Source organism: Amia ocellicauda, chromosome 23, assembly GCF_036373705.1.
Source record: "Amia ocellicauda isolate fAmiCal2 chromosome 23, fAmiCal2.hap1, whole genome shotgun sequence".
NCBI lineage: Eukaryota > Metazoa > Chordata > Actinopteri > Amiiformes > Amiidae > Amia > Amia ocellicauda.
In genome coordinates, this window is record NC_089872.1 from 6,474,588 (window position 1) to 6,488,152 (window position 13,565).

A 13,565-nucleotide genomic window follows, 5' to 3' on the forward strand; every position below is an offset into this window, starting at 1 on the left:
AGAAAAAGTGCTTTTAGTCCAGGGGTTCCCAATGTCTGGTGATGGAGGGCCAATTTCCGGAGGTTGGGGTTTCGCAAAATTTCCACCCCAACTGACATATGGGCTGCCATGCCAGTCTCCACAGAGACCAGCACCACATTCCAATTGAAGATTTATTTTGTGAAACACAGACATTCAAGGTACTTTATATATTGCATAGACCAGGGCAACAAACCCAAATACAAACTATAGGCTGCTAACAGAAGTGTTACCCAGCTTCTTCCTCAGATTGATGATAAACAAGAAAAGGTGACTTAAAACTAACTTAATGACACTTAAGTAATCCTACCTCTGAACTAAACCATGAATAAGCCATGTTTGGTCTTAAAAGAAAGAGCATTAGCATTATTCACACATCCTAATTTATCCTACACTGACATGGGCATCAGACCAGCCCAGTTAACATTACCGAGAAAGAACACCTGGCTTGTTTGGTATCAACTGTAAGGTCATGCTTTGAGGGAATTGAAAATATAATTGACAGAACTAAAACTTGACAATATAGAGTTAGAAACTCTAGGTAACATTTGAACAATTTTTCACATTCCTCAAAGCCATCACACCCCCTACATATTCTGTAGGAATCAAGGGAGAGGAATGGCAAAGACTGCTTCGATTTGAATTTCAATTGTATTACCCCAAACCTGACCAATCAGAAGTTTGGAAGGAAAGAGATTAACATTTCTTTGTCTAAAATGTATAAAAACAGAAAGCTAAAACTAGCAATCGGGAGTGGTACAATTTGGAGTGGAACAATCTGGAAGTAGAAACCAAGGAGACAAAATCCAGGAAGACTGAACCAGACTTTGAACCAGAGCCAGAACTTGAAAAAAACTGAAAGCGACGGAATCTTCCAGCCCTCCCCGTTATGAAACGTCTGCATAACTGAATCTCAGTAAACCACACAGCTAGTATATTTCTTGTATTAGTCAGGTAAACCACAATTACATAAAACCTAGTTGTGTATGGGATCTAAATTGTAGGAACAGGCAGTGTAATCATAATACTTACTATTTTACATGTTCTGTGCCTCGAGTTAAAATTCGAGTATTGGACAGATCTTCTCTTTCTCGCACTCTTAATATTATACACCCTGCCTGTCTCTATTCTATCTTTGCAAATACATGTTGTCTATTTGCATTTTTAATAAACCTATATCTTGTATAAAATGAAACAGCCTCAAGGTAAAATCATGCAGATCAACCTCACCGCTAATCTGGATTCATATTAAAGTATTGTGCTAACGTGCGTATCAACATGTCTGGATTTCAGAGGAGTTGACCACTGTGGGTTGTATGTGTGGAGGTCACTATATAACAGGACTTTATTCAGCAATTATTATTTTTTCTGATATTTGATACCAGATTAACACGAAAACTCCAGTTTAAAGTCATTTAAAAGATGTCTAAAAGATGTTTCGAAAAAAGCATAAAGGGCTGCATCAACTCCCACAGTCGGAAATATTTGTTATCTACTTCCTGGTAGGATTTAGACTTCTTGCTGCTCTGGTTAACAGATGAGTTCATTTCTGAATAACGACTGGGTAATAACAGACATGGTACTTGCGCGGAATATGTGTGGGGCGTTGGGAGTGTTCTGTACAGTCCTTTGGTCTGGTAAGGAAACTCAGAGCGAGTTCAAATCGTTACAAAGAGATGTATTTTGATCTTTTTAGTTCAAACACTAAGCTGGTTTGATAGTACAATTGTGAATAAATACTCTTTTTTATTGGAATGTTTTCTTTTTTTGGTAGTTTTGTGTGTGCTTGGACGATGTACTTGTAAATATAGGGAAAAACTGTTTAATTCTTTATTCAATATATTTAACCATTATTTAATATGTATGTTATGACATACAGCACTCTGGAAACACTTTTCAAATAGTGTGAATCACTTATCATCACCCAATCCCTGTAAAGATTGTTTTATTATTATTATTATTATTATTATTATTATTATTATTATTATTATTATTATTATTGATTATCATGAAAAAGTATAATGTTGGATGCTATTTTCTTCTTCTAATAATAATAATAATAATAATAATAATAATCATAATAATAATCATAATCATAATCATAATAAAAACTTCAGAAGAACTACACTGTTCTAGATTGTTTACTGCGTACATGCTCATGCGTCCAAATTAGGAGAACACTGCTCCCTCGTCTGAATGTCTGTCACTAAATTCCTTGCAATGGAAATAATAATAAATAAATAAATAAATAAATACGGGCGTCTGCCAAGAAATAATAATAATAATAACAACAATAATAATAATAATAATAATAATAATAATAATAATAATAATAATAATAATAATAGTCTCAGCACACTGTGGTTCATCTTGCATTGGAATATTGTCAGTCCCGTTTTTATGAATTTAGACAGACCAGTTGATTCACGTTGCTGTGAGTTCTTTAATTTAAAATAATGTATTTGTAATACAAATATTAGAATTCATGTTTGTATTGTGTTATATTAAATCGAATGTCAATTAAACATTCGAACTTTTGTTTTTCGATTTGATGTTGTTCAATTTATGAACATCTTTTCAAAGGTTAATGTATGTAATTTCAGACCACGAATACACTTTTGCAATATTGTTTACATTGTATTTCTCAGAGACAAATGTCTTTTATTCCAAGCTGCGTGTGAAGGCGTGAGATTCAATAGGACAACTCCGTGGGCGACTCAGGAATTCCGCTTTCCTCCACTGCTGGTTCCGTTATGTATTCGTTCATTGTCTTCTTTTGCGATGGACTTTTTAAGTTCAGAAATCATATTTTATTAAATTCATTTGCCAAGTTCAAGAGCTTTTTTTAAAATATGATTTTCTAAACAACTGCATGAAACGTGATTTGTTTAATCATGATAACAATATGAAGAAGAAAGAAGTGGAGTTTAATACGTGAAGAGACTGCTGGACTCGACAAGGTGCAATTGTGAATATATTGGAAATTAAGTTCAATTACGATAAAGTTTGTCTATCATTTTCTTTATTCTAAAAAAACAAGAGAATGTTGAATTGGCAGCCTTGTACAGCAACGATCTGGTCCAACGTTTAACTATGTGGTGACTGAATGTTAAAGGCAGGGGAGGCGTTTACAGTAGGGGGGAACGAGATAGTTGCAACAAGGATTAGTTGTTACACCTTTAGTTTAGTTTAGTTTAGTCGTGGTCAGTTGTAAAACATGTTACATTTGACACCATACAAGAACATATTCATTAGATAGTCCGAGTGATGATATTATGATCTGAGTCCCCATTTGATTAGCATAGAATAATGCAATTCGTTCTGTAACACAATGCTGGACTTCAAGACAGAAAGCAAGTGGTATCCTTTTCAGATTGAACAGTTGTAAGTGTGTATGACAATATTTTAAATATTTTAAATGTAAAAAAAAGTCAAATAAAAAAACATATACATGTGTGTGTATATAGTCTCCAGGTGTAATTTACAATCACATACAGTAAAATGAAAAACACTTAATGGACTATGGAAAGCAAACGTATGAAAGAAGTGGGGGTACAAAGTGTATATGGAGCCTACGTAATATAATAAAGCATATACAGTTTGGATGTACTACCCTCAAATTAAAGAAGAACGCTTACACTTCAAGCTCATCTTGATTGTTTCCTTTCAAATCCATTATGGTGCCGTACAGAGTCAAAATGATGACACTTGTGTCACTGTCCAAATATTTATGGACCTAACTGAACATTTTTGTGTTGATCAGTGGCTCAAACTCCTGATTAAATCCATTCTGATTTCATGTTGTAACACAATGAAATATGGAGTCCAAGGGGGGTGAATACTTTTGAGAGCCTCTGTATAGGCTACACACCTACACAATAATAACAGTTTTTATTCTTCTACAGTTAACACAGAGACGTGTGATGAATGTATCGCCGACAACTGGGCAAGTTGCAATGGCACAGAGACTGTTTGTTTGCCCGAGGAGAAGTGTGTGTCTGTGGCTTCCAGAATTATCGAGGGTACGTCAGCTAACCCTTGCTGTAGAGCAGGGGTGGCCAACCCTGTTCCTGGAGAGTCGCAATACTGCAGGTTTTCCAGGTCTCTCTAAATTACCAATCAATGGATACCTTGAACACAGGGACTTTTTGCCTAATTAAGACCCACAATTGGTTTAATTAAGCAGTTACTACAGATCTGGATAGAACAAAAACCTGTAGCCCCTGTGGCTTTCCAGGACCACGGATAGCCACCCCTGCTGTAGAGTATACATGAAGTTTTAAACTGTCGCTTTCCAGAAATGAAGATTCGCAGCTGGTCAGAAAGCCCACACACCACTTGTTTCACCACCTATCTAATAATAAATAAATAGACTTTGGTAAATGGTAACTTTTGTCTGCAAGTAGAGTTTTGAAGCAGATTAAAAAACATCTGTGGGCCATTTCCTCTGCAACGTCAATTACACCTCCACCATGTGCAGGATGAATTATCCAATTATCTTAGGCCACTGTGTAGTCATGGCAATATACAGTTAGTTCCATAAATATTTGGACAGTGACACAATTGTCATCATTTTGGCTCTGTATGCCACCAAAATGGATTTGGGGGACCACATATCAAAATGGGTGTAATGCCTACACCATTCACCCAATTTGGATGTAACTACCTTCAAATTAAAGATGAAAGTCTACACTTAAAGCACATCTTGATCATTTCCTTTCAAAAGCCAAAATGATGACAATTGTGTCACTGTCCACATATTTATGGACCTAACTGTACATACACAGCTTCACCAATTAAAGGACTAACAACACATGCCATATTCTGCTGGCACCATAACACCCATTTCACATATATTATGATATTTTCATAAACAGTTAGATATAAACCCCTGAGGGAAGTATTCATCAGACTCCATTGTTTATTGCTCATTGGATGTTTTTGTGTAGTGCTTTCCTTTACATAGACAGAATTAGAGATGCTCTGAGGAAATGTTACACATCGGTTGCCTTTGCATTTAGTTGTTCCACTGGGCAGACAAGGCACTAGACGGAAAATCACCCCTGAAGTCCGAAGGGCCTGCAGTGAGCCCCACTTTACATCCTGTGACACATTAATCTCCTTCAACTTCAAATTTGCATCCCAGATGATTCAGAGGAGCTGCAATGGCAAGACAATCGGAGGTAAGTTCTTGCTCTTTGCTTTTGGCTCTAGCAGCAGAATATTGAATATCAGCTAGGCCCCAAGTAATTGCTGCAGATGAGTGTGAATGGATTGAAACTCTTCATGAAGGCAGCCCATTAACATTGAACTACTGACTTCCCTTCCTTAGCTGCACAGTGAGTGATGCCCTGTCTTTGCAAACTTGTGATTTTAGGGGTGACCTATACAACTAACAGGACAGGGGGCTCTCTGGTATTAAGGGTAGAGACCCCCTGCTGTAAAAGATTGCCAGGTCTGGTGATGCGATGGTCCACTTTGTTTTTACAGTAGCCTTGGAGGAAAGACCCAATGGTCGGCTCTGTTGGGGGTGCATTGCAGTGGAGTCTGAATGCACCAGAAAGGTGGAATGCAGGGGGGGCGAAGACTATTGCATTAAAGTGGTCGGTAAGTCACCGAGGGTGCTTTTGCGAGGCTTAAAAAAATGTAATGAATTGATCCCAGGCGTTTTCACTTTAAAATTTGAAATATTTGTATTTTCTTCATGTTTACCTTCCAAGTCTCCTAGATTGATTATCTCACTCAATACTACCCAAACAAGCACAACTGGACTAATACAATGTCTGCGTATCAGTCACCAAAGTATTGTTTTTACTCCTTACACTTGTAAGCAATGAGTGCATGATTTTCACTACACTCATTACTTCATCACAGTGTGCCTAGGTTTGTCAGTGGATTATTATTATTTTCTTCCATAAAGTAACCTCATTCAAATATAGCCAAATACACCCCCAAGACTACACCACCCCTTAATTGTAAAGAGGAAGGGGACCCTGGCCCTGAGTGGTGAGCTCAGTAATGCGAGTTCCATCACACAAGCCATTACAACTGAATGAAATGCAGGAGTCACACGGGCAGTCTAACATTGCCGAGTGGGATTATTACAAAACAGTCATCAATGCAAAAATGTAGATTATCAAGTTTACAATGTAATACAGTATGTGCATATACGTAGAGAGAGAAAGGGGGAGAGAGTCATGTATCAAGGTATATTCAAAGTGTATTCCTATATGTTTGAATAAAGAGATATGCTTTAGATAAGGTATTAAAGTTAATTAGAAAACAAAGAGATCTCCACAAACTTTCAAGACATATTTAACATCCGTTAACTGCACAGAATTGTTCAATTACACAGACAAATTACAACCTTCCTTATGCATTCCTGGATCTACAATTGTGGTGAGCAACACCTCCAAACAAGATATGATTGGTAATATATTTATTTTTCATAGATGACAACTATGCTGTGACCAAGATGGTCAGTAAGGGATGCGCAACTGAAAGTTTGTGCAAGCTGCCCTTGAACGGGACCAAGGCTTTGGGAACGGTGATTTTTGGAAAACGATACTGCTGCACAGGGAATCTCTGTAATGGCGCCTGGACAGGGGCTTGCCACTCTGCAGTGTTGTTTCTCTTCCTGCTGCCTCTTTGGATCTTTCTCTGAACACTCTACTGCACTCAGTGTACACACGTCCTCACTGTGTGGACTTCAGAGAACACCAAAAAGTCTGCTATAATAAAAATATTAAACAGTAACATAGCTTAAAGCACCCAGTGCAGACACTGAAACGGCCTTTTGGGTTGCTCGGTCTCATACCTGTGGTTTTACTGAATGTAGCACAATGACAGTATTATTGTTGTTGCGGGCAGCTATCAGCAACCCCCCCACCCAACAAAAGGACATAGCTCCTGTTCCACCCTCTAAATTATGCAATTATCAAGAACCACAGCACTGGATTTTTCCTACATCAACTGCAACCTTCCAGTACAAGATAGTTTTGGCATGGAGTAAAATACAGGCATTATATATATAACTACAATATTGTGGTTGGTCTTCTATAATTGTTGGCTGTAGATTTGTCTGTTCAGAAATAAAGTAATATTAAGCTCCTGTGATTATTTGCTTATTTGTTTTACACAGAGGGGCTTTTTGTCGGTTCACCCTGGACACCATAATTTATAGCCTACTTATAGAAGTATGGTAATTTATTCACAATCACTGCTCTTATACATATCCTTAGAAGGACTAGCAGGATGAATATGAGATGCAGACCAAGCAGAAATAATGTACGTATATGGTGATATCTTTCAAGTCAGCAATATTTTTCAAGTCAAGGAAACTATGGGGCATTGGAATGAAATGCAGCTGTTATTGGGGCACTGAGCAAGAGCGAGCACTGAGCAGTCAGAAAGAGTGAGCAGAGAGCAACAGCGAGCAGCAGCCACAGTCTCCTAACAAGCCGAACTGAACTATCAAACTGAACTATCAAACTGGCTTTAAACTTAAATTAGAAACATAAGTACAGTTTTTCTTTCTAGATAACCATTGTAGGCCAGGTGTCATAAACTTGGGAACAATTCTTGAGAAGACAACAATGTTTCTATAAAATAACTGCATGTATTGTTTTTTATGGTTGTTGTTGTTATAAAACTTAAACAAAAACTAAGGACCAAACTAAACAATGTCTTTGATAAATTACGATAATTGATGAAAATGGTGTAAAATAAATAAAGAAATAAATCCTAAAGCAGGATCAAAGTACTAATTTTCATGGCAGCTACAAAGCTACAGCCTTCTCTTTAACTTACTCCATTTGTCCTGCTTTTATACCCTTTGTTTCAATGGCCCCTCCCTCAGACCATACCATTTCCCACTCAGGGGAACTAAGAGGAAAAATAGGCCTACATTCAAAATCACATTTGTTATCAATGAAACAAACTCTGTTATAAAAATATAACAAAAACTAAATGTAGAAAATGGCCTCTTTAATAGCATCCTTGCCCTCACCAACATGGCTACCCACAAAAACAAAGTGAAATATTTTTTCCAACCTTATAAACCCTTTGTGCAATGCCATACATTTAAAACATGACATTTGGGTCTGTCTGTGCTTTGTTTTACCTCCTGTTATGAAGTACACAATAGCACTTAAACCATTCAAACAGTCACTGGTTTAAACAAAAGGATAAGCCTTGCTCCATCACAATAACCATGGCTTCCTTGGTTGCAGACTAAACTCTTGCCTGCCTACTGTGTAATATGTTCTGTTTAGTTTGCTCAGCTGATCTTCAAGATGACTTTACCTGTTTGTAAGAGAATTTCATATGTATGGTTTTTCAGTCAATCTAAATAAATAGTTTAACTGAAAACTAATAGGTCAATTGGTTTCTCTTTTAAGATTATTTTTAGAGGGAAGGCACGGTCAAGTCAATAATCATTTATTTGTGACAAAAATAGAAAACTGATATCATTCAATTATGTTACTGAACATAAGTAATATTAAGCCTCTGCTGGATTACAGAAAAGATAGGATATTACCCCCTATTCTCCTCTTCTCCGCACAGGGCAGCTTAGGTCAATTTGGTCAGGCTGGCAGTGGGTGTGTCTCTCTCACTTCCTCCTGCTCTTGTTCTTGTCCTTGTCTCCATTTCCTCTTTCTTCTTCTCCCCTTCTCTTTGTCCGTTCCTTCTTTTATAAGGTTTCTCTTTAACCAATCACATTTTGCCAACATCACAGCATGGTTTGGGTGTGTGATACAAATATATATCGATATGGCATTAAGAAACCTAATTCCTTATCCTCTTTGTGGTATTTGGCTAGGAGCCAATCAGAGGACAGGTATCCTGGACCTTGTACTCGTATCTCTAGTTTAACTGCTAGCAGGGTCCCTCGGAATCTAGGGAACTAGGTAAAAAGGGGAGATGTCTGTTTTCTGTACCAAACCGGACAGCATAGAATTTCCTATAGAAAAATACGTTCTAACAAATTATATCTTACATGTTCTAAAATAGAGTTGGTGGATAAGATATGTGTACTGGAGGAATATATTAAGTTACTGAGTAGTAAAGAGAAACTTCATGTTGACACTCAAAAAACCAGGGGAAAAAATTCAGAATGTAATATCTCTGGTCCACTAGCAGTTCTACATAGAGGGGATGAACCCTTTACCAGGCTATCCTCTCTAAACTGCTGGCTGGCATACTGGTGTGCCTCAAAAAACATGGCTTTATTAACACTTGGGTTTGTTGTGGGGAAAGACCCAAATTGGAGGGTATTTTTCATGTTATCACAACTATTTCTAGTTATGGCCAACTATTTTCAGCAATGACTTTAGGAGCACCACCCAGGCTGCAGTCCTGCTATATTAGTTTGTAGTCTCCTTACTCCCCTCATTCACATAATTATTTCTTTGACCCAGGGTGACTGTTGAGGGACATCATGAATTGTATAATTTGAAAAAATTAAACTGCCACTATAATACCAACCTATAGCCGTACAATAGTCTATAATTATCCCTGGAAATTGAAATAATCCACTAGGGGGCAGTACAAACCACAAATGTAATAACTACAAATGTAATGATCCTCTGCCCACAAATGTAATAACCACGAGGTCACAAACATAATAATGTATACCAAAATATGAAACCCATCTAACAATTTTCAATTATAATGTATTTAAAAGAAATTCCATGTATCACAATAAAGTAGTAAGAATGTACTTAATGATTGTGTAGTCATTGGTTTATGTGAAGGTGAGCATTTATATACCTGTGTATTTCAGGACATGTTTCAAACCTGTATGAGAAGGTAGAGGAGAATAATTCAGTAGAAAAGTAACCTGGATTATTTGTAATTCTATAATTTTGTATTCTACTTTCTTGAGACATTTCTGCTATGAAGTATGTAATAATTAAAGTCAAATGAGAGATCTCAGCCATCAATGACAATTTTCTGGGTACACAGTATGGAACATATCAGCAATGTCAGACACACACTTAAAAATAAAACAGAAATTAGGTCTATGGAGATATAAAATAAAGTAAAATGAAATGCTAGGTACACACATTTTTCAACAAAATGTATGTTGACATTTACTGACAGAGATGTTAGGACTGCATCCATATTATATTTAGTAGCCTAGTAACAGGTGAACATGTATTGATTGGCATGAAATTTAAAACCATATACATAAGCATAAACAATAGGCTTTACAAGCAAACACAGTGACGCATATCTCACAATAGATCCATAAACAGAAGATCATTAAAGTGGTTGAAAATAATGATTGAAAATAGTTTTCTGTCTTAGCAGATGCCCGTATCCAGTGCAACTTAGTTTACAAACGTAGCATTTTAAAGCATGACAAAAGTACAGTAATACAATCAACACAAAATACAATTGAAAGCATTACAACAGTATAGTTGTACAAGTTGTACCATAAATACAAAACACAAAATAATAAGCATGCATCTTAGTACAATGAGGTTGTCACGGTCTCAACTGCTATTCCTTCAGCTCAACACCAGAGGTCTCTCTCTCCCGAGTATTAATCCCTGTGCTTCTTTCTCTCAGTTCCCGGATCAATCAGTCACATTACATTCCTTTCATCCATGTGCACTTGTTCTGTCTTTCCCCTCTTCCCATTGGTCTTTCACCCTTTACCCAGTCGTCCCATTCCCTTCAACACAGTATATAAACCCCTTTGTCTCTTAAACTAATCGTGAAGTCTTGCATTCACTCCTGAATCATTTCTGAGCACTATTCCTTGTTTACCTACCGTGTTCTGACTCCTGTTTTCATAGCCTTGACCACCTCTTTTGGATCTCCCAGTTTAGCCTGTTTGCCCGATCGACCGACCCTGAACTGTTCCTGTTTTCTCTTCTGGATTTCCCCTCGGATTGTTTGCCTTTCTGCTTTTCTACCTAAGAGCCTGCACTTGGATCTATCCACCTTGCCCTCGAGGTCGTTACAGAGGTAACAAGGGACATAAGAGAAGTTGTAGTTAAAGAATAGAAGTACCAAAAATACATAAGTATTTAATTATACAAATATTTTATGAAAGGTTACTGTAACTGTATATTCATCCTCACTGTCTGAACAGGTGTGTCTCGAGTAATCGCCAGAAGATGGTCATGGACTGTGTGGACATGACCTCGGTAGGAAGGTCGTTTCAAAACTTTGGGGCAAGGGTTGAAAAGGTGCGGGCTCTGGAGGAAGGGGGGCAAAGAGGGGGCAAAGTTAGACTTCTGGTGTAGAAGGACCGGAGAGGTCTGGAGGGAGTGTAAGGCAAGATGAGAGTCTGTAGGTGGGTGATTCTCACGACATTCTCATTTCAGAGTGATCATCTTTGAGTTTTAAAAAAATGAAATTTCTCATTACCGCAATAACATTTCACAAGCACTATGCTATGAGTAAAAGTAGCTCTAAGCTAGCTATAGTAATGGACAAAAAAAAATAACAAAGTAAAGAATTCTATTTTCAAGTTTTTCTCATTACCGAAGTATTGTATACCTCAAGAATGCAATCGTAACATTTGAGATAATTCATGTTTAATTACCTTACCACATTTTGTTGAGTTCCTACAACAGCTTAACTCATAGTGTTAGTCTATATTCTTATTATTCTTATTCTTATTATTCTTATTCTTATTCTTACTATTTTTATTTCTTGGCAGACGCCCTTATCCAGGGCGACTTACAACATACTGTAAGTGCAAAACAAGTGCAAAAATACAGTTAAGTAAAGGCATCAAACATTACAAATTCAATTTACATAAAACATTCAATTCAAAATATAATACATTTTACAACTTCCAATTTACACAGACAAGTACAGTGAAGTGAGGTCATACATCCTGGACAGTAAAAGCTAAGTGCTGTCAAGATGTAGGGTCACAGTCAAGGGCTACAGGAAAGGGAACAAGGAGGAAAACAATGAAAAGCGCAAGAAGTATAATAAAACTCTGTGAAGCGCTATCTAACGGGGATTAAAAGGACTAATATTACAAGTACTGTCTGAAAAGATGTGTCTTGAGTAAGCGCTGAAAGAAGGTCAAGGACTCTGTTTTGACTTCAGTGGGCAGGTCGTTCCACCATTTAGGGGCCAGGGATGAGAAGGAGGAAGGAGGAAGTGGAGAGGAGGCAGAGTTAGTCTTCTGGCACCGGAAGAGCGCAGTGGTCTGGAGGGGATGTATGGAGAGACGAGTGTCTGAAGGTAACTTGGTGCAGTGTTGTCAAGACAGTGGTAAGTGAAGGTCAGTATCTTGAACTGAATGCATGCTCAGGCCCGTAGCCAGCCTAGTGGAAGGGGGGGTTCTTTTTTTCAAAAAGTTGACTTTTTTGCAGTTTTTCACCTCATTTTGTATTTAATTATGAGGTTCAAATGCTTAATTTTGGTGACTTTTTGTGTACTAATTTGAGCTGGATTAGCTTGTCTGCTGGTATCTTAACGAGCACGCTTTTTGATGCACCGAAAATATTTACTACAATGTTGTCAAATTGCTTACCAAGATCATGTACCACCTTTTTCAGTCCAAACACACACACACGTGAATGCAGCGCCGACACAGAGGAACACACATCACACATATTCAGGGTAATAACCTTCTGAATCGGTCACTGTAGCTAGCTAGTTCCACTGGACGGATAATGGTCAGAATTTGCTGTATTCTTCCTTGTAAAGGATGATATTAATGACCCGAACTATCCCTGTCTACGGGCATGGTGCAGGTATCAGGAGCCAGTGGAGGGAGCGAAGCAGTGGAGTAGTGTGTGCAAATCGTGGCAGAGAGAATACCAGATGAGCCGCAGAGTTCTGGATGAGCTGGAGTGGGTGGGTAGTAGTTGCAGGCAGGCAGGCCGGCCAGGAGGGAGTTGCAGTAGTCCAGGCAAGAGACGACCAGGGACTGGATGAGCAGCTGAATCGAGTAGTCGGTGAGGAAGGGACAGATTCGGCGTATGTTGCTCAGGAAGAATCTACAGGTGCGTGTTAGCATTGTGCTGGGTGTAGGAGAGCGCAGGATCGAGGGTTACTCCTAGATTTTTAGCAGAAGAAGAAGGAGAGAGTGTGGTGGATTCCAAGGGGATTGAGATGGAGAGGTCAGCAGAAGGTGATGAAAAGTGGGGGAAAAACAGGAGATCCAATTTGGAGAGGTTGAGCTTGAGGTGGTGTGAATGCATCCAGGCAGAGATAGCAGACAAGCAGGAAGCGATGTGAGAGGGGATGAGAGGGTCAGAAGAGGGAAAAAACATTAAGATCCGGGCATCATCAGCATAGAAGTGGTAGTAGAAACCATGGGATGCGATGAGGGGGCCCAGGGAGCGAGTGTAGTAAGAGAACAGGAGGGGGCCCAGGACGAAGCCTTGGGGTACACCTGTGAGGAGAGGTTGGGGGGTGGATGAGGAACTTCACCATGTCACTTTAGGAGGAGAACCAGGTGAGAGCTGTCCCAGAGATTCCAAGGTCAGCGAGGCAGGAGAGGAGGATGGAGTGATCGACTGTCAAATGCTACAGAGAGATCCAGGAGGATGAGGACTGAGGAGAGG

The 13,565-nt window shown here is 38.5% G+C and overlaps 1 long non-coding RNA gene across 1 annotated transcript; it reads left to right on the forward strand.

The window, feature by feature from the left end:
* Positions 1-1,569: 1,569 nt before the first annotated feature.
* On the forward strand, positions 1,570-8,392 carry LOC136719184 (uncharacterized). Its single transcript, XR_010805373.1, has 5 exons — positions 1,570-1,655; positions 3,924-4,040; positions 5,040-5,201; positions 5,509-5,625; positions 6,471-8,392. It is a non-coding gene; the product is annotated as an uncharacterized LOC136719184 (long non-coding RNA).
* Positions 8,393-13,565: the final 5,173 nt, after the last annotated feature.